Consider the following 21,985-nt stretch of genomic DNA (forward strand, 5'->3'; position numbering starts at 1 on the left):
GTATCTTCTAAATATAGGCCCAGTCCTCTCTTGTGAGTATGAAGACTCTAAACTGATTCAGTAAGTATTTTATCATTCAATATGAAGTGCAGGATAAGTGCCCCACAGAACAGGATTTGGTGTAACTACAGTAGAAAAGACCCTCACATTTTGTCTGTTACTTTCAGAAAGCTGGGCTTTTTGAAACTCTTGTTTACTTCAAGCAGTCTTCACTGAATACTCATAGCTCTTGAAAATAAAATCATTTAGCAAGCATTTTTTAAAACACATAATATAAAATGAAAATTATAACTGTTGCTTGTCTCACTTATTGATCAGACATAACACATAGCCTTAATGCTATGAAAAGGCTATTCCCCTCAAACCAAGATTTTACATCAATAAACAACAAATTTAATGATATATTAAAATGCATCTTAATAGTGACATATTTTTGGAAAGTAAACCAGACTTCTTAGATGTAAAGTGGATCAACCAGAAACACTTGGCAGCTGCTGTAGTTTTAGTTTCTTTCCTTCATCATTCTAGAGAAAAATCAAAAACATCGTCTCTTCAGCAGATGGTAAGCATTCTTCCAACGTACCATCTCCATTTCAGTTTGCAAGTACTGTTTTTCCGTTTTTGTTTGTTTGCTTATTTTTCTTAAAAGCTCAATTAATACATATATATTTAATCCATTACTCAGATATTTCTATGACAGAAATAGAAAAGGCAATGGATAGACTATAGTTTGAGATTTAATGTAAATCAATGAACTTGTTTTGCATTTGAGCTGTCTGTAATAGAGGAATTTTCAGGAATCTTAAAATTTTGAAAGAACATCTCAGAGCTAACTGAGGAGAGTACTACACAGGTCATAACTGTTCTTTTGATCGCCATGTATACTTCTCACTGCTCAGCTTGTCATCCCTTTGATTTTCAGTTTATTCCTATGTCGATGGTGCTACTGAAGTGATCTTCATAATACTTTACTAGACCTGAATGTGATTTAATCATGTAAAAAGTATCATGGGCAGCATTGTGTCTTACAAATTTTTATTTAATTCACCAGGGCTTTTAGAGCTTAAGCATTATACAATAGTGTAAATATAAGGCATCTTCAGACAGCCGAGGAATGTCATTAGAAGAATAAAACAGATTTTAGTGACTTTACAGTGTTCTTTGATTTCAGAAATAATCTGAATTAAAGGGTTGAAGTGCCAATAGAATCTCTCAATGATTGCAGAAGAGAGATAACAAAGCAGTCTCTTCATTTCTCTTGCTCTTCTGAGGTATCTTTGCTAACGGTGCTGATGGATCTGGGTTGCTTGTTCTAATTATACGTTTTGACTGTAAACTGAATAAATATATTTTTCAATTGTCCCTGTGTTTACACAGTTAAGAAAAGAATATATACTATACATAACACATATCACACTATTAAAAGTAGTCTCATTACAACTTGCTTGCTATGTCACAGAATCACAAAATGGTTGAAATTGGAAGGCACCTCTGGAGGACATCTAATCCAACCTCTTGCTCAAAACAGGGTCAGCTAGAGAAGATTGTTCAAGACTATGTCCAGGGGGACTTTGAATATCTCCAGCAATGGAGACTCTACAACTTCTCCTGGCAAACTGTTCTAATGTTTGAGCAACTTCACAGCAAACCAAACCAAACCAACCAATCAACCAACCACACAAACAAACAAAAAGCAAAATATTTTTTTTTTCTGATGTTTAAATAGAATTTCTTGTATTTCTATTTGAGACAACTGCCTCTTGTCCTCTCACTGAGCACCACTAAGAATGTGACTCCATCTTTCTTGCTCCCTGCCATCAGGGATCTATACAGATAGATAAGATCCCCTTGAGCACACTCTTATCCATGTTGAAAACTCTCAACTCTCATTCTCCATTCCTGTAATCACTTGCACGGCCCTTTGCTGGACTTGCTCCATTATGTCTATGTCTCTTTTCACTACAGACCCCTGCACTGGACCCAACACTCCAGATGTGTCTCACCATTTCTGAAGGGAAAGGAAGGATTACCTCACCTGGCCTGGTGGCAACAATCCTCTTAATGTAGCCAAGGTAGTCATTGGCCTTTTTTACTGCAAAGGTACATCAATGACTCATGGTCAGATTGTTATCTCCCAGTATCCCAAGGTCTTTCTCTACAAAGCTGCTTACCACAGTCAGCTACTAGCCTGTGTTAGTGTTTCATGTTACTCTTCCAGAGGTGCAGGACTTGGTGTTTCCCACTGCTGAACTTCATGAGGTTCCTGTTAGCCCATTTTGTCAGCCTGTTGAGGTCTCTCTGAATGTTTCTGAATAACTATTTGCTATATAAACTATTTCTCCCACTTTTGCTCTGTAAAATTGTTTAGGGTTCACTTGGTCCCATCATCCATGTCATTAGTAAAGATTTTAAGGAGCAATAGCCCCAGTATTTCCTCCTGGGGCACACCGTGGGTGACCAGACTCCAGCTGGACTTTAGGCCACTGTTCAGAAGCCTTCCTGTCATATCTGTCCTTATACTTACCTTCCACCCTAAAATTGTCCTTTTGTCATGTGTTCAAAGTTTGGAAGTCAATAGGAATCCATCTGTTTAGAAGGACTCCAGTTGAACACCTAAATATCACCACTGAAGACAGGATGTTACATCTGAGCATGAGGGGGCACTTCTTTACTGTGAGGGTGACAGAGCACTGGAACAGGTTGCCCAGAGAGGTTGTGGAGTCTCCTTCTCTGGAGACATTCAAAACCTGCCTGGATGTCATCCTGAGCAATGTGCTTTAGGTGATCCTGCTCAGCAGGGGGGTTGGACTAGATGATCTTCAGAGGTCCCTTCCAACCTCGGCCATACTGTGATTCTGTCATTCTGTGATTACCAAAACCAGTATTAGTGACAACACAATCTCATAATATTGATCCTCCAATTTAAGTACATCACTAAAAGAGTGTTAAATCATCTACAGAAACATGAAATAAAAGGTACATTTTCAAAAAAGCACTGTAATACTTTCAAGTGGTCCAGCCCTGCCAGAGACTACAGGGGTTATACAAGCCAATCACAGCATATCACCAAGTTTCAGTGTCCTTATCAGTGATTTCAGGAAATGATGGTTACCTTTTACTTGGGCTCAAGTCTCAAAAGAAATCATTCACTAATAACAGTAAAATGATTTGACATTTATGAATTAAAAACATCAAGTGATTAACAAAAATTGCTTGGATTCACTGTTGTGCAGTGTAACAGTGCAGGTTGTAGATACAGCTCTTCCCTCATTTTGTGGAATTTTAATTCTGCAAAGTGGTGTAAATCTCTAATTTAAAAATACAGTTCTTTCACTGCCACATTTCTAACCACAGCTGCTTTCTGTGCTTGTCCGACTGACTTGGGAGGACAGCAGGGCAAAGTCACTGCAGAACCTTTCAGTGTTTTGGTCTGGTAGAAAACAATTGTGAGTGGCATTGTGTCAGGTGAAGACAAAAACCAAATGGAACAGAGTTTTCCCTGTCTTTAGAGGGATGTGGTACTCTAAATTAGATTAGGAGCATGACTTTAATATAACAGCAATTGACATGTGGGAATGTAAGAAAGATGTGGATGCTACTGCCATGAGAACCCTCAGAAACCAAATGTCAAAGCGAAAAGATCAGCATCCACACCTGCATAGCTCCCTGATCTTTGCAAATTAGTAATGTATAAATACAGGTCAGACTTGTAAAAGACAGAGCTTTCTCCTTCCTTCTGGGTCAATCTGGTAAAAAAAAAAATAAAAAAAATAAAAAAATAAAAAACAGTTTAAGTGCAACATGCTTCTGTTTGTTAAGCCATGTATTATTTATCAGTAATAAATTGGGAATTTTAAGCTCAGCTACATTTACAACTCTTCGGTGCCAGTCACATTTAACATATGTATCTTGAGAAAATGATATTTATAAAATCAGTTTTAATAATGTTGCTGCAGGAGTAAGGACGGGGTGTAACAAGAGAAATGAATTAAAAATGCTTATGCATTATTAATACTGAATATATAATGTCTATCAAGGAAGGAACTGCAATAGTTTAATAAGATACTATTCTATGGATATTGATGTGTCAATAACTCTCAAGCGATTGGTATATTCATTCACACCTTATTAAAGATTTATTGGTGTTTAATTCTAAGCAAACTCTAATACGAGACTTATCTGGAAAAAGAGGCAAACTTTTAATAATATTTCATCGTTTGTTTATTTTTAATATAATTTATCCAGTAATACTTTTGCAGCAAAGTGTTTGTCACTCAGACTGAAATGTTGTTCATAGTTTATTAAAGATTTATTGCTGTTTCATCCCAGAGGAACACTTGCATGATATGCATTATAGAATTCTAAAGAGTGCAAAGTAACAACAAAGAATAGCTCTATTCATTAATATGTTATTTTGTGATTTTAAAGTATGACGCTAATTTTGGGACATGGCATTTATTCACTGAAAATGTGATAAATGTTTTTCATATTTTATTAAGTTTTCTGGGGAATTTCATTGATGAGCATTGTTGAATTTGGCACTCTTGGCTGAAGATACACTGTGCCCATTTCTTTCAGAGAGAGCACCAAGGCAGCAGAGCAGTTAATGCAATACAAGAAAATCTGATTTGCTTGTAGTAATCTAACATAACTGGGTGAATGACTTTCAAAAGAAAATTAGCAGTATGTAGGAGAAGAAGAGGTAAATGCAGAAGACAGTATATCTAAGTTTATTTAATTCCTGTTGTGAAAATTTGCAAATGCTGAACTGCAGCTGAAAGACAATAGGATTCAATAAGATTCTGATACAATCTACTGATGTAAATGAAGATACCCAAAAAAGTCACTTTGGGTCACAGTTTTTCATGATGCAGTAGCATGGCAAAAAGCTTTTTATGGGCTATGAAAGGCTATGCTTGGTACAGATGTGAAATTAAAGGTTCTAGTACTGAAATGTGCTTTTCATAGTTTATCTCATATAACAGTTATTTTTGTAAATCTGTGCAAAGTAAGAATAAAATGATAACATTTTCTTTTAGTTATATTTTAAAACCATCTTTCCTTCACTGTTCAAAGACAAAATATCTTCACCAGGTGTAAGTCAGACTCCTAGTGTATCACTTCATATTTCATTAAATATGCTAGATAAAGTTCTTTCCTGCTCTCAGCTACCTTATTTGAATCTATATCTACATAGAAAGGTGTGCAGTACATCAGCATGCGTAAGATCCAAAGGAAGAATTAAAATATCCCTAGTTACCTTTGTGACTGTGAGAAAACTTACTGTCCTTCAATGACGACAAATAATGTTTGACCTTCAATTTCTTTTTGTAACCCATTTTAGCTGTGAACCTTTGTAGGTTTATGCAGATTTTCAGATTTAATGCTTCTTCTCAGCAATCATGTATTAATTTCCAAAACACTTAGCAATTCAGTCTAGCAGATCACTGTATATTCTGAAGACTCAGCCTTAACAAAAAATAAAAAATTCTAAGCATCAAAAGTTGACTGAAAAAAAGCAATTTTACACAGTTTAGCAGTCTATAAAAATACAAGTAAGTAGATATCGTAAATCACTAATAGAATACTGAAACTTTTCAGAACATAATGTAACTAGGCTAAAAAGTACTGCAGATATAACTCCTAGCAAATCTTTCAAAGCAGTCTCAATTAATCTTAATTTTTACTGTAACATTTATCAGAATTAACACACGAAAGATTATATATGTGAGCTATTTATATGATAATGAAATTGTATAAAATCTGCACTATGCACGAATCAAGCATTTATATTTGCTTCCTTTCTTGCTGTGTTTATTTAGCTCTATTTGCAATATCGTAAATTATTTTCATATGCCATACTTATGAAATAGGAAAAGTAATCTATAGAAGTTTTTATCCATAAAAGGGACCATACTGTTAAGAATTTTATAGTTCCCAGTGTACCCACAGATCAGCCATGTCAGTTTAGGCAAGTGGTAATCTTCTTTGTGCTCCTCTTTTTTCATGTTTAAAATGGGGGATTTAATGCTCTCCATGCGTATTGCATCGAACAGACATTATGAGGATAAAAAAATCCATAATGGTTATATAACTTTCAGATATTATGCCGACAATTATATATGCTATAAGATTAGATAGGTAAAGCACAATTTCACATAAGTTATTTTTCACTTTAAAATCCTGTATGTCCGGTTATCCAGTGAAAACTCTATTTTAAGAGACATTATGACTTGCTATCTATAATTTCTAGAAAGAGGTATATATACAATTTATAAATATGTACTTTTTAGTTTTAGAAAGTCATTAGCACTCAGTTTTTGTCTCATACATAACATTAATTTATACTAACTATATGTGAACAGTGTAACAAATTTCGTTCATGAGAATATTAACATAGTTTGGGAAAGCTGAGGTATCTGTAGTTATTCTCTTTGTCTTACCAATTCCTAGGAATTTTGTAAAAAAAGGCCCAACAAATGAAAATAAACCACATTTAGTACGTGGACATTTGATAAATCCTGCTGGTGAGAAGTAAAGTGATCAGAAACAACTTAATTTGATTAATGATATTATCATTCTGTTGCCATTTTCTTCATGAAAAGAAAACTTCATTTTCTTGGATTGTGCCAGACACTCTCACCTCTGTGCCTGGTAAGAACATGGAGCAGAACATCACGGAAAATATGCTGAGGCACATGGAAAATAAAGAGATCATTTATGTGTATAAAATTCAGAGTGCACAATTCCTTTACTTCTGATATTTAAGGTACTTATGACCTTAATATTTCAAATCTTATTCTCACACAAATTTGAGTAGAGGAGAAAGTATTACATATGCCTATAACATACCTATACGATTTTGTATATTGAAATATAATATGAAAAATTAAAAATATGTATAGTGTGTCCTTTCTTTCTCTCTCCCAGCTTCAAACAATTTATATTTATTAAGACAATGTGACTTGGACAGATATTTTGTAGGTTCATCCTGATCTAAAATCTTACGTAGAATCATCACTCCTATCCTGAGTTGGAAAGAACCTACAAGGATCATTGAGGCAAACCCCTGGCTCCACATAGGGCCACCCAAAAATCAGACCATGTGTCTGACAGTGTTGTCCAAACACTTCTTGAACTCCAGCAGGCTCAGTGATGTGACCACGTCCCTGGGGAGCCTGTGCCAGTGCCCGATCACCCTCTGGGTGAAGACCCTCCCCTGTCCCAGCTCCATGCCGTTCCCTCGGGTCCTGTCGCTGTCCCCAGAGAGCAGAGCTCAGCGCCTGCCCCTCCGCTCCCCTCGTGAGGGAGCTGCAGGCCGCCATGAGGCCTCCCCTCAGCCTGCTCTGCTCTGGGCTGGACAAACCAAGGGGCCTCAGCTGTTCCTCATACATATTCCCCTTTAGACCCTTCACCATTTTCACATCCCTTCTTTGGATACTCTATAGTAGTTTTCTATCTTAAACAAGATAAGAAATAAGCAGAGAAAAAATTCTTACTTCAGGCAGCGTCCTGATATTGAATTCACTGCATAACCCGAAACACCAGAGTTTAAGAATGCAAATGTTCCTTTTCTCTTTACCTCTTTATCTATTATTATAAGAACAATCAGGTTGTTTTGTGTTAGTTTACATTTTACTTGATTTTCTTCTTAATATTTGTGTGAAATTGATGTACAAAGAAAGAAATTGTAAAAATGTGTAATTTGATTTTCCTGCAAGAGATTATCAAAGTCACAGTCATCATTACGTTTTAAGCATTCTCATTCTAATGCATATATATTTACAAAAAATACATAGCTTCTTCTATGAACTGAGCATGATAAATTGAATGTCTGTGATGTGAAGGAATTAAGATAACTTGCTGTATTGGCTGCATCATAAAGAATTCCATTTCCATACTCATGTTTTCTACGGAGATTATTTGAGAAGTGCTTTAATTTCCTCTCTTCACTTCCAAGACACTATGGGCAAATTGTTTTTAAGTACCAGTTTTAATATATTACATAATGACAATTATGTAATAATGTCAATAATGACATTATTCCAGTTTTATATTAGTGTCAGGTTTCACTGACACTAATAAATAGCGTCAGACTGATTTGTTTATTTATTTATTTATTTATTTTATGTATCGACTTGTTTCTTGGTCCCTGACATGTTTAATCACTAGCCAACACTACCAGAATGTGGTAGTAAGAATAAAGAAAATGTTTCCCTCCAGATACAGCAAATTCAAGGTCTGATACCTTTTAAATATTCCTCATGAATTAAATGGAGCTACATTTAATGTGAAAGCTTTGTAGCTTGCAAGCTTAGAATTGGACAAACATTAAACAAGCACAAACAAAAAAGATCTTATGCTACTAATGTAATGGGACTATGAGCTTTAGTGTATCGAGTTTTGGTTGAAATGATTTCATTGCTTTATTTCAATACCAAGAAATACTGAACAGTGTTCCTGGGAGACTGAAAATCTGAATATTTATCAATATGGGACCAATGATTAAGATAAAAGCCTCTCTTTGCTGATCACAGACTGCTCTCTTTGGCTAAAATAATAAAACAAAATAATGTTGCAACATAAAAAAGTCAGAGCTTGCTGAAGGTCAGCAAATGTGCTGCAGGCATTGAATTTGATGGTCACATCTGTCCATAGGGCAGAGTGTTTCTAAAGAGTAAAAGGCAAATACTATACTTTAGGGCATATGTATAAAAATACTGCATACTTTCATTAATATAAAATGATGTTTTCGTGGTTCTTTAAAAAGGAAATAGTAAAAAAAAAAAAGATGTCAAGCTGACACAATAACTTGATATTCTTTGGAATCCAGGTGCAAGTATTTGAATATTGTTCAGAAAAAATAAATTAATAAATCTAACTTTGAGAATTAAAGATGTCCAGGTGTTGTCTAACTCAATCACCTCTGTGCTCTTAAAAACAGATGGTTTTGGTTTTGTACTGATAAGTTCATAGGCCAATTAAGGATGGGTAGGCTGTTGTACATATTTCATTTTAAAATTTCACTCCTATACCATTTTAGTAAATAATAAATTCACAGAGCCATACCATAGTGTGTATAACTGGTCACTTTTTACTTGTAAAGAGAGATAGACAATTGCCTAAAAGTATATATATATGTAATTGGTATTTTAAAGATGTGTTTTCTGGGCCCCATTTTATTTTGATGTTAGAAGTATATATGGAAAACTCTGAAATGTTCACGATTATTTGTACTGAGCAATTTTAACTTGCTACAAAGCACCAAGTATCAATACAGATTTTCTCCTTTTTTTTTTTTCTATTTTCCTGCTCATTCTATACACTTTGTAAGATCCCTTTGCTATTTCCTTCATTAGTTACTGCCATCTTATGTTATTAGTCTTCCATCATTAGTTACTGCAGAAACATTTGTGTTTTAAGCCAACTTTTAGTTATGTAAATGCAAAAATGTGTCCACTGACCATTTTTTCCATATCTCCTGCCTCCTGAATAGATGAATGAATATCAGTGAGAAGTTGTGATGTATTCTGGCAACCATGTCAGTTTCTGCATGTTATTTTAAAACTTGTCCTGTCCTGGAGAATTATTAATTTTGTTATGGAGAATTATTGCCATTGTCAGTACAGTAACCAAGTGCCCCTTAGACAATAATGCATGTATTTTCACAGTATTCTTGTAAAATATTTGGCTGTTTTATCACCATTTCACAAATAGGAAGTTGAAGTGGAAAAAGGACAAAAGTTTCTAATTTTGATGCCTTATTTGGTATATTGACAAACCCTTTTTCAGAATCTTTGCTACAGCAGAACTTATGATGTGTTCAAGGTACAGCAGTTGTGGACTTTGCTTGTTGTTACATGAGCTCAGCACTTTTGCAAATCATATCCTGCCAGTTCCCCTGGTAATATGTGAACTGTGAGGCAGTGTATTATTTTTTGCAATGTAATTGCTAGATTTGGTCCTCCTGGAAGAAGGGTAGACACAGTGACAGGAAAAAAAACAAAAATAAAAAAGCTAACATGAACATGAACACAAAACACAATTTAAAAGCTTTCTGAACAAGTGACAACTTTTTTCTCTCATTTTCATTCTCACTGCTGCATTGATTTTTTTTTTAATCAAAAAGCAAAATATTCCATGATGAGCCATTAGAAATATTTTATAAATACACTCTGAAAACAGTTGATATACTACATGAATCAGTCATGAATTTGTACCCAACTAGCCAGAAATATGAGAACACTAAATAAGAAAGATGATAAATATCTGAGAATTTCTTGTCATAACTTTACTGCAACTCCCCTTTAAGTCTCAGTTCCATACCGATGTTCAGGTACTAGAGCTTCAGTTGTTAAACCGGGCATGTTATTATTTTTCTCTCAATTTATTTATTTATTATTTTATAATTCTTCATTTCAACAATAACTGTTAGCTCAGTTATGTCCAACAAGATAGAACTGTCCTATATAAAAAGCTTATTAATTATGCAGCCAAGCTTTCATTTCACACTTTGGCCTTTCAGCTCACAATTCTTACAACAACTGCTATGCAGTTCTCTCTGCTGCTGAATGGACACATGATGTCCAAGCAATGGAGCATGCAAAGGGAGAAGGAGGGTGCAGAGGAGGAGGAGAAACTGAGGTTCCTGAATTTAGATAGTGGACAGTTCCAGTAAGAATATTTCCTTGTTTATCTTTTTCTCCCTGTTCAGTCTTCTTGAAGCTGTGACTCATGACTGTAAATGTTATTTGCTGTTTCGTGAGAAAAGTGGCATTAACATTTTATTCTTCTCATGCTCAAAACTGCAAAAGCAATTGTGCATAAATCCTAGGTAAGAGGATCACTGCTTTGCAGAGGATAGGCATGACAGCTTGCAACTTTAAACAAGTATTTGAGAAGGTGACATGGAAGATACACAAGAAACATAGCAACTTCCTTTTCAAGGCAGAGATGGAAGTTCTCTGTCAAACAGTCATGTTTTTAATAAAGTTATGAAAACTTTAATTATGAAAACTTAGAATTCAAGGGAATTGTTATTCTGTTCTCATATGCTAGCGGTCTCCTAGTTTGTTCAAGGAGTTTCAATTCAGTATGAGAAAGTTGAAAAATAGTAGAAGGACTGGAAGGCATGTCCTATAAGGAGAGGATGAGGACACTTGGGCTGTCTAGTCTGGAAAAAAAGAAGGCTAAGAAGTAATCTCATTGCTCTTTACAACTTCCTGAGGAAAGGAACTGGAGAGGAAGGTGCCCATCTCTTCTCCCTGGTAACCAATGACAGTATACATGGGAAATGCATAAAGCTGCACCAGGGGAGGTTCAGACTGGGGTTTAGGAAAAATTTCTTTACTGTGAGGCTGGTCAAACACTGAAACAGGCTTCCTAGTGAGGTGGTTGGTGCCCCATGCCTGTCAGTGTTCAAGAGCCATTTTTACTATGCCCTCATTAATATGCTTTAACTTTTGGTTAGGCCTGAAGAGCTCAGACAGTTGGACACAATGATCTTTGAAGGTCCCTTCAAATTGATCTATTCTATTCTATTCTATTCTATTCTATTCTATTCTATTCTATTCTATTCTATTCTATTCTATTCTATTCTATTTTACTCTACTCTACTCTACTCTACTCTACTCTACTCTACTCTACTCTACTCAGGATCAGAGTAAAAGCAGTAGAAATATTTAGTCACTGCCTTCTTAATATACAGTCAGTATAAGTGTGACTGTCCAGATGCAACCATATAGCTTCTGGGATAACCACTTGGCACAGTCTTTTCTTTGGAGCATCAGGTTTCTCAGTATGGTCATCTGTGTTATCGATTGGTGCAAGGTCTAAGTCAACAGACACCATAAGGTGCAGTATCATAGGTTTCAGGCTCCCAGCAAAATGTTTAATAGGATGAGGCAGAGAGGAGACCCTATTTCCTTGCAATCAATAATTATTACACCAACTGCTGCTCTTTAAAGACCCCCTAAATGCTGAACACCCAACTACTTTACCTTGTGGAAGTCTTATAACAAGATACAGTAGAACCATTTTCTGCCTCATCATTGCAGGATAAGAAATGTAAGGACAGAACAACCTAGGACAGTGTTGCCCAGTTACAGTTTAAGCATCTGGTACTGCAACTGATGTGAAAGGATCACTTACTAGGAGTGTATGCCACTGAATATCATATGGTATTTTTCACATGTTCATTTTACAGTTTCATTGCAGTAATTTAGATAGATAGAAGGTCACTTTAAACTTTTCCTTTCTGTAGCCCTTCATCAACGATACATGAATGAGTCTTATGAATCTTGCCTAAGCCTTGTATGATAGAGGAGTACTTCAAGCATTTGTAAAAAGATTTGTTTTAGTATTGCCAGTCAGTAATATGCAAAGATACTGTAAAATATGATTTAAGTTTTTTTCCATCATTTCTAAAAAAAAACATATGTCAAAAGTTCAATACATTTAAATAAAGTATTCTGCACATGCTGCCTCTTCTTGTTACAGTGAGCAACACATTAAGGTTACTACTAGTTGCTTATCCACCGGGTAGGAGAGCACATAATTCTTTAAGCAATATTTTTTTTTCTTTATTATTATTTATGACTCTAGCAAATTAGTTGATTTGGAAACTATGGACCTAAGTCAGCAATACATTTATTTAAATATATGCTTACTTCTACAGTTTTTCATCAAGGCAATAATGCTTTTTAAAACCTTAAAGCTATTTTGCTGTTAGTGTAAGGCCCACTGATTTTACTGAAAGAGTAATAAAATTAAGTTTTCTAGATCAGTTCTTAAATATCCAGGAGGGTAAGGAAATAAGGAAACAATTGCAATGAATGAAAAAAAAAAACAAAAAAAAACAATTTTGCAAGGTGGCAAAGCAGAGATTAGCTCTTCATTATTTTTGGTAAGATTTTTCAATATAAATTCTAAAATTATTAGAGCGAGAAAACAATAGTACAGATAGAGTGGGACAAAAATATAACATTACCTATAAAAGTGAATAAAAGAAAATGTGACATAAGAAGTGAATGCATAGAGGGGCACATGGAGGACAAGAACACAGCAGTTCTGGGGAAAGGGAATACGCTTGATGACTGAGAACAGTAAACTCTAATATGGGAATTCTGTATGGATAACTTTAATTTCATTCAAATAAATTTCTTTCCATTTAGTACAATTTTGTTTACATGAAGGTAATACTGACATCTGGACTGCCATCATTTAAGATGTTCATTTATTCCTTTGAATCTGTATTCATCTGAAGATTCTTCTTTGTGTAATCAGGATGTTCTAAGCAAGGGACAAACTATAAACCCTGCATATCAACACTTCTTATTAGCAGCTCAAGGTACAAAAGAAACTTCTACAGAACAGTTGCAGTGATCAAACTTGACACATTTGTTTGCTGAGAAACTGAGAGAATGTTAACAAGTGTGAGTGAGAGGTTAGAAGGCACGAGATTAAATGTTAACTTTTTGTTGATAAGACATTTTAAAACACATATGTGAAAATTATTCCAGAACTAAATATAAACAAATATATAAAGGAAAATATCTTGTGGATACCATAAGGCTGTTTTTTTTTCTTTCTTCTTCTTTTTCCTCTTCTTCTTCTTCTTCTTCATCTTCTTCTTCGTCTTCTATTTTTTCTTGATATAGAAACAAACAAACAAACAAACAAAAAATAAATAGTAATTTGTCCAGAAATAGGAATGCTAGTCATGGCATAAAAAGGAAGAGTATTCATGACATATTTGCTAAGGTTATTTTTATAACTGGTTTAGGACCCCTAAGCTTTCATGGGATTCTGACTCTGTGTGCTTATTGGTGGGGTGCACTGGGCACGAACCTACAGATAAGAGGAGGACCTGGGAAACTATAGACTGGTGAGGCTCACCGCTGTGCCAGGGAAGATCATGGAAAAGATACTCCTGGAAGCAATGTCAAGGCACATGCAAGACAAAGAGCTGATCTAAGACAGCCAGCACAGCTTCACCAAGGGCAAATCATGCCTGACCAATCCAGTGGCTTTCTATGATGGAGTGGCTGCATCAGTTAACAAAGGAAGACTGACCAATGTTGTCATCCACCTGGACTTCTGTAAGGACTTTGACACAGTCCCACGTGACATCCTGATCTCCAGATTGGAGAGATATGGATTTGATGGGTGTGCCATTCAGTGGATAAGGAATTGGCTTGAAGGCTACACCCAGAGAGTGGTGATCAATGGCTCCATGTCCAGGTTGAGGTCTGTGATGTGCGGTGTCCTGCTGGGGTCTGTCCTGAGACTGCTACTATTTAATATCTTTATCAGTGACATAAACAGTGGGATCAAGTGCACCCTCAGCAAGTTTGCAGACGACACCTAGCTGAGCGGTGCACTTGATACACCAGAAGGAAGGGATGCCATCCAAAGGGACACGGACATGCTTGAGAATTGGGCCCATGTGAACCAGGTTCGACAAGTCAAAGTGCAAGGTGCTGCACCTGGGCCAGAACAATCCTGGACATGAGTACAGACTGGGAGAAGAACTCATTGAGAGCAGCCCTGCAGAGAAGGACTTGGGAGTTCTCGTAGATGAAAAGCTCAACATGCACCAGCAGTGCACACATGCAGCACAGAAGGCCAACTTCATCCCGGGCTGCATCAGCAGAGGAGTGACCAGCAGGTCAAGCGAGGGGATTGTCCCCCTCTGCTCTGCTCTTGTGAGGCTCCACTTGGAGTACTGGGTCCAGGTCAGGGGCAATCAGCACAAGAAGGGTTTTGATCTGTTAGAACGGGTCCAGAGGAGGGCCACCAAGATGAACAGGGGGCTGGAGCACCTCTGCTATGAAGAAAAGCTGAGAGAGCCAGGGCTGTTCAGCCTGAAGAAGAGAAAGCTCTGGGGGGACCACATTGCAGCCTTTCAGTACTTAAAATGGTCTTTTAAAAACGATGTAGAGCAACTTTTTGCTCACTCAGATAATGACATGGAATGCTTTTAAACTAAAAGAGGGGCGATTTAGATTAGGAGGAAATTCTTCACTCAGAGAGGATGGTGAGGCACTGGAACAGGTTGCCCAGAGAAGTTGTGGATGTCCCATCCCTGGAAGTGTTCCAGACCAGGTTAGATGAGGCCCTGGGCAACCTGATCTAGTGGATGGCATCCCTGCCCATGGCAGGAATATTGGAACTAGATGATCTCTAAGGTCCCTTCCAACCAAAGCCATTGTATGATTCTATGTCTTGCACTCAAGCAGAAAAGCAGAGTTTCTTGGGTATGTTTCACAGAATCACAGAATCACAGAATCGTCTAGGTTGGAAGAGACCTCCAAGATCATCTAGTCCAACCTCTGTCCTAACACTAACAAGACCTCCACTAAACCATATCACTAAGGGCTACATCTAAACGTCTTTTAAAGACCTCCAGGGATGGCGACTCAACCACCTCCCTGGGCAGTCCATTCCAATGCCTAACAACCCTTTCAGTAAAGAAGTTTCCTGTCAGGGTGACCTATTACACTTATTTATGACATTGACTGTCTGAAAACATGGATTGTTTTCTGTGTAAGAGATATTTATATAGCTGAAAATGGTATTTGGAGACTTAGAATATTTGCCTGAGGGTAGATCTCATATTAAGATAAACATACCAATAGAGCAAGCTACATGTTTTTATCCCTTCAGTCAATAAATGCGTATTCCCATAAAGTTAAGGGCATAGGGACATTGAGCCTTTGTTTGACAGGTCATGGGCAGTTTGGAGCTTTGAGACTATAGGATGGGTGCTGATACCAAAAAATTACAGAGGAAGGTGGTACCTTAACTATGTCTGTGAAAAACACTATGGAAAAGTGCAGCAGACAATCTAGTGGAAAATAGTTACTCCACTTTAACATTATTTCTAATGACTACAGTAGTTAAGTTTAGCTTATGTCCCTAAGCATGAGGACATTCCATCTCTTTTTTCTCCATCTTCCAAATGCAGTTCATATTTGTGCATTTAACACTAGGAGGGACTATTTAGATCATCTATTCTGTATTTTTTTGTAAGACAAAACAAGCTATCAAGTCATCGTTATTTGAGTCATAACAAAATATTTAGAAACATCCAATTTTGATATAAGTTGGATGAAATTTTAGCTTTTTACTACATTATAGTTCTCAGGTTTCTAATGTCAATGTCCAGTCATTGGCTGGTGATGTTTCTTATGTGGTAAAGGAAATAACATTTTTCTTTCAGGACTATCTTGCTTGTACGGCATTTTTATAGACAGTGAATGAGTTATCTCTTAATATCCTGTTAAGAAACTGAGAAGACCAAACTTCTATATTTCTTTACTCTGATGCAGACCTTCTGTAACTATCACTACACTGACTAATCAACTTTTAGAACAGATGAAATGTTTGTATATATTTTAAAAAAAAGTTTACATATCTGTAAACTGTAGTTAATATGATGTAATCATCTACTTTGTATATATATCTTGCATGCATACTGCATGCTGAGCAACATCGCAAGGGAAAGTGTATATGACTGATGTGTCAACAATTAAACTTTTTTAAACACTGGATTCATTTTAAACAGTAATCTGTTCTTTACCATGTATAAGTGGAAAAAATATTCACCAGACAAATCATTTGGCGGTAGAAGCTGGTATGTTTTTCTTTACTTCCCTGGAACTACACATTGATTTAGACCACCCAAGGATTTTGCCTGTCTCATTTCCATGTTTGTGCAGAATTCCTGAAACCTTAAGACTACATGAGGTTTAATGATTAACCAAATCAGACACTTACAAATCACATTCATGTCACTGAATCACTAGACTTTGTCCTCACACAACATAAACTGTGTAAACTTCATTTATCATGCAGTGAAAGTACAAATCTTTGAGTACTGCTGACAGAATGGTAGTATGTTTGAATGCAGTCATTCTCTAACCAAACAGTTGAGAAACCCCAGGGGAGAAAAAAAATAGATTGAACATTTTCCATTTCAAACTATTTTTGTACAGTTGTCTCAGAGAATACTAAGAATGGGAGATCTTGGAAGTTTTGCTTATTATGGACAGTATTACAGATTTAAAAAACAAAACAACCAACCAAACAAAAAAAAAAACACAAATGTGGTGGCTGTACATAAAATGAAACATATGAAAATGGCCCTTTCCTCTTTTTATGCCTACATTTCTTATTGACACACTTCAGTCACAACAAATTAAGACTGCTGAATCCATTCCTGATTCATAGACCTTATGGGAAAATGTCTTTTTTTTTTTTTTTTTCTTTTCCCCCCCTGGAAGTGATAACCTAATTTAACCAATCAGTAAGAAATTAATTTGATATGGTCATAAAACCTCGACAATGAACAAAGTATAGAATATAGTCATATTACTTTTTTTTTTAATAGCATAGTCGTGTAACTTTTGGTACTGTTAAAATACTGTTTGAGAAAATTTAAACCATAATAAATGCATTACATACCTTTTGAACAGCTAATTCTTTCAGGATGAATGCTAGAGTCCATTCATATTGTGCATTCTGGCATTACAATTTTTCATGTAATCATTTTCTTGGGAAGGTACTTAGCTGGTTTTAATGTTTCTGTAGTTGATTACCTCCCAGCAACTTCTGATGGAAATTTCCTTGAGACAGTTGCCTTGGCACAGTGATAACAAAGGCAGGGTTTCTGTAACACTTTCTGCCAGAACTGCTAACATGCAGAGTTAAAAAATGCACCATTCAGTGTTGGTGTACTTTTCCTTAGTAAAAGAAGTCCTTCCAAAAGCATGTAATTAAGCACAGTTTGTTGTTGTTAATTGTTACTGTTCTCTCTCTTTCTTGCACATTTGTACACATAATCAGCTTTTGCATAGCTACACTTAAATACTTAAATATGTCCTTAACCTTTTTAATTATTTAACTTACATCAAAAAGAAATCTTCTAGACTTTTTTTTTTTTTTTTGAGGGAAGGGTAGTATTGTGCAGAAAATGGAAGCCTAATCCTAATCCAGGCCTAAAAGAATTTTAAAAACTTTTTTAAAATGAAGAACTGGTTACCCAGCATATGGGGACAGCAGAGGTACTCAGTGAATTTTTTGCCTCAGTCTTCACTGGCAAGAGCTCTAGCCACATGGATCAAGTCCCAGAAGGCAAAGGCAGGGACTGGGAGAATCATGACATGCCCACTGTAAGAGAAAATCAGATTCTGAACCAGCTAAGGAACCTAAAGGTTCACAAGCCCATTGGACCTGATGAGATACATCTGTGGATCCTGAGGGAACAGGTGGATGTAGTTGCTAAGACACTATCAATCATATTTGAGAAGTCATGGCAGTCCACTGACTGGAAGAGGGGAAACATAACCCGCCATTTTTAAAAAGGGAAGAAAGGAAAACCTGGGGAACTGCAGGCCAGTCAGTTTCACCTCTGTGCATGGAAAGATCATGGAGCAGATCTTCCTGGAAACTATGCTAAGGAGCATGGAAAATAAGGAGGTGATTGGTGACAGCTAACATGGCTTAAATTAGGGCAGTTCATGCCTGACAAATCTGGTGGACTTCTGGTGGATAGGGGAAGAGCAACTGGCATCATCTAGCTGAACTTGTACAAAGCATTTGAAATTGTCCCCCATGATATCCTTGCCTCTAAAATGGAGAGACATGGATTTGACAGACAGACCACTCGGTGTGTAAGGAATTGGCTGGATGGTTGCACTTAAAAAGTTGGCGTCAATATTTCAATGTCCAAGTGGAGACCAGTGATGGCTGGTGGTCCTCAGGAGTCAGTACTGGGACCAGAGGTGTTTAACATCTTTGTCGGTGACATGAGCAGTGGGATCAAGAGAACTCTCAGCAAGGTTGCCAATGGCACCAAGCTGTGTGGTGTGGTTAACACATTGGAGGGAAGGAATATCTAGAAGTCCCTATCTAGAGTTCCCTATCTAGAGTGACCTTGACAGGCTCAAGAGGTGGGCCTGTACAAATCTCATGAAGTTTAGAGACATTGGGTGATTTTTAGGGTCTCTTCCAACCCAAAACATTCTGTGTTTCTATGATACGAACTAATAGCAAACTGAAAGAAACATCAATTTTTGTCTGAATATAGACAGAAGTGGCTTGGGGAGGGAGAACTGATTGTCATACCTTCTCTTTGGGAAAGTTTGAAACAAAGAGTACGTTTAATTTTCATATTTGATAAGGGAGAAATCATGCTTCAATTGTCAAGTGTACAGAAGAGTTGAAATTAAAATAAATAAAAATATACAGCTTTGCTCTCAAAAACCACCATTCTTTGATTTGCCTTGCTTAATGCCAAGTTATATTCAAGCTTCAGACAGTCTCATTTTCAGCAGAGGAGCAGTGAATTAATTTTGGAAAATCCTAGTTTCTTTCTGTTGTTAGTCTATCAAACATAATAGAAAAAGAAATTTTGCAGTGGAATACTCAGTGAAGCTCAGTTGTCTTTGAAGCTGTCATATAGAGAAGAGGAAACACTGATGGGACAGCAGGAGCATGTTGGAGTTTACAGTTTCACGACAGTGTGCACTGAAAAGTAAAGGGGCTAAGAAACAATAGTGCTGTGATGCAGCAGGAATCCTGAGAGGTGTCTTCTGCTTTTATATTAGCATGCTATTATCTCACTTCTTGAGCTTCATTTTGTCTATAAAGCATATGTTTGCCAGTGACAATGCAGCTTAATCTTTAATGTGTTGTTAAACTAAAAATGTCCCATCAAAAATAAAATCAGAAGAGCATGTAATTTTCTTTAAAACTGTGACACTGTTTGTCCTCACCTTTTATACTGTTTAGGAATTAAAAATATAGGACTCATTTAAAATGTAATGTATATTCAGTTAAGAGCTGCAATTGATATTTAGAATTATTTCTAATTCATTCCTGTATAGTTAAGAATAATACTTGCTTCTGTCTTTTTTTACCTATGTCAAGTTCTTTTATCCTAGCCTAGAGGCTTCTCAGAATGATTCATATAATGCTGATGGCTGAAGATTTTTGTTTGTTTTGTTTTGGCTTTTAGATGATTTAACTAATTGTAAGAACCCTCTGTAAGCTGTTAAAAAGTAGATTACTATAAGCACATTTTAATTCATACCACAGCCTTGTGGACTGGTGTCACTGTCTATAGTTGGTAATATTTCATGATAGACTTGGGTTCAGCTAGAACTGCTAAAAACAAGGTGTTGTTGCAATATGAAAGTTTTTTTTATTATTTTTTTTATTAGAAGTATTCTGAAGACTTAGAACACAGAATTATTTAAGTCTACTCCTTCCTTATTTTTTCAATAAGATTCAAAAGCAAATGCAAAGAAAGAAAGGAGGATCTTGTCTTCTATTGCTCAGTTGTTCAAGTTTCTGTAAAATTTCCTTAGCAAGTACAACTGGATGTTATCTCAGATATCTTTAAAATAGTGTCTGTTCAACTTTTACATACAATAAACTCCAAGAGATTATTTGAAAAAGTAATGAAAGATATACAGAAATTCTGATATTAAGAGGGACAGGAAAAAACACACACACACACAAAAACCCAAAACAAACAAAAAAAACAACAGGGGTGATCCAAAAGTTCTGGGACACAAAGATTAAATCATGTATTTATAGGTTTTCTTTAAGTTTCTGTGTCAGGACTAAATCTAGATTCAAATATTTATTGGAAAGCTTTTAATAGAAGTAAAAGTCTTCATACAAAAATGTCCTTTTTCTTTTCAAAAATGTTACTCACCTGTTCAAGCAAAAGCTTTGTGTTGGATCTGGTTTCCTTTAAAGAACAAATAAATAAATAAATAAATATATTAGTAGAGGAACCATTCAGGTTTCTTTCCTTTCAATTGCTTTTTGTTATGAATGTATTTCATTATAATATCTGAAAAAAAATATATATATAATATATATTAAAAAAAAAAAAAAAAGGAAACTGTGTTATCTAACTCTCTCATTCAACTCAATGAAACAAAATAAATGAAGTCACCAGTCTAGGTTTCAGTAAGGTTGAATCTTTACTCCAGATTCTGACTTTTTTTAATCAATACATATAAAATCATTGTATTCCCAATATCTTTTATAATTGTTTACAGAGCACTTTAAGTACGTTTAAGATGTCTTTAAAAAGAGTGCAAAGTGTTATTCTGCTCAGAGGAATCTGCAAAAGGATTTGACAGACTGAGGATTTGTGACTGAATGAGGAAAGTGTGGATGGAATGGAATTCAAGACAGCAACAGACGTGATGTTTTGTTAGGCATTTTAACCTTGCTTAACCCAAGGGATTTTTGTTAGGCATTTGAACCCAAGCACCATTTTTCTTGCTATTTTTACCATTACAAAATTCAACAGAAAGAAAGAGTCAACAGAGTTTAGTGGGTTTTGTAGAAGGAAACATGGAAAGAGATAGCAAAGAGGGAAGAGTTATAAATGTGTATTTCTTACGCAAGAGTATATAAAGAAGAATGCCATTGGAGAGAATAAAAATGGAATTAACTGACATAATTACCTGCAAATAAATATAGGGAAAAATATATGAGAGCTTATATGAGGCAGGAAAAAGAGAAACCATGGAAAACACAAAGTGCAAAAACCATACAGAACCTCACATATCTTACAAAGCTTAAGCCAAAGCAAGTAAAATGCTTAACCAGCATACATGATGAATTTCAAGAGAGCAGAAAGAAAGAGGGAGACTACTAAACCACATTTCAGATAACTAACCAACTAACAATTTTTTGCCATTTGACATTTTGCTATCTGTATAAACTTCTATTAATTAAAGAAGAGGAGAAAGTCATCTTCATGAATAAAACTACTTCAGAATTGGATCTCTTCAAAATATGCAGGACTGATATACTTCAATCTCAGACATATTATGTGTGAGTATATATAATATATAGCACATAATGATATATATTTTATAATACATACAATCATACATAATATGACTTTGCAGCAGTATTTTCTTTGAACATTCTGTCCCCGACACTCTTGATCACT

At 35.8% G+C, this 21,985-nt stretch overlaps 1 long non-coding RNA gene across 2 annotated transcripts; it reads right to left on the minus strand.

Annotated features, from left to right (window-relative positions):
* Positions 1-554: 554 nt before the first annotated feature.
* On the minus strand, positions 555-19,052 carry LOC308199033. 2 transcript variants are annotated; one of them, XR_013954354.1, is made up of 4 exons: positions 18,044-19,052; positions 17,467-17,692; positions 3,655-13,648; positions 555-1,336 (listed from the first exon to the last, which is right to left on the minus strand). It is a non-coding gene; the product is annotated as an uncharacterized lncRNA (long non-coding RNA). The 2 variants fall into 2 exon arrangements; XR_013954355.1 differs by lacking the exon at positions 555-1,336 and having other exon boundaries at positions 12,569-13,648; positions 17,467-17,641.
* Between the last annotated feature and the right edge of the window lie 2,933 nt (positions 19,053-21,985).

This window comes from Anser brachyrhynchus (genome assembly GCF_964034855.1).
Source record: "Anser brachyrhynchus genome assembly, chromosome: 1".
Taxonomy (NCBI): Eukaryota; Metazoa; Chordata; class Aves; order Anseriformes; family Anatidae; genus Anser; species Anser brachyrhynchus.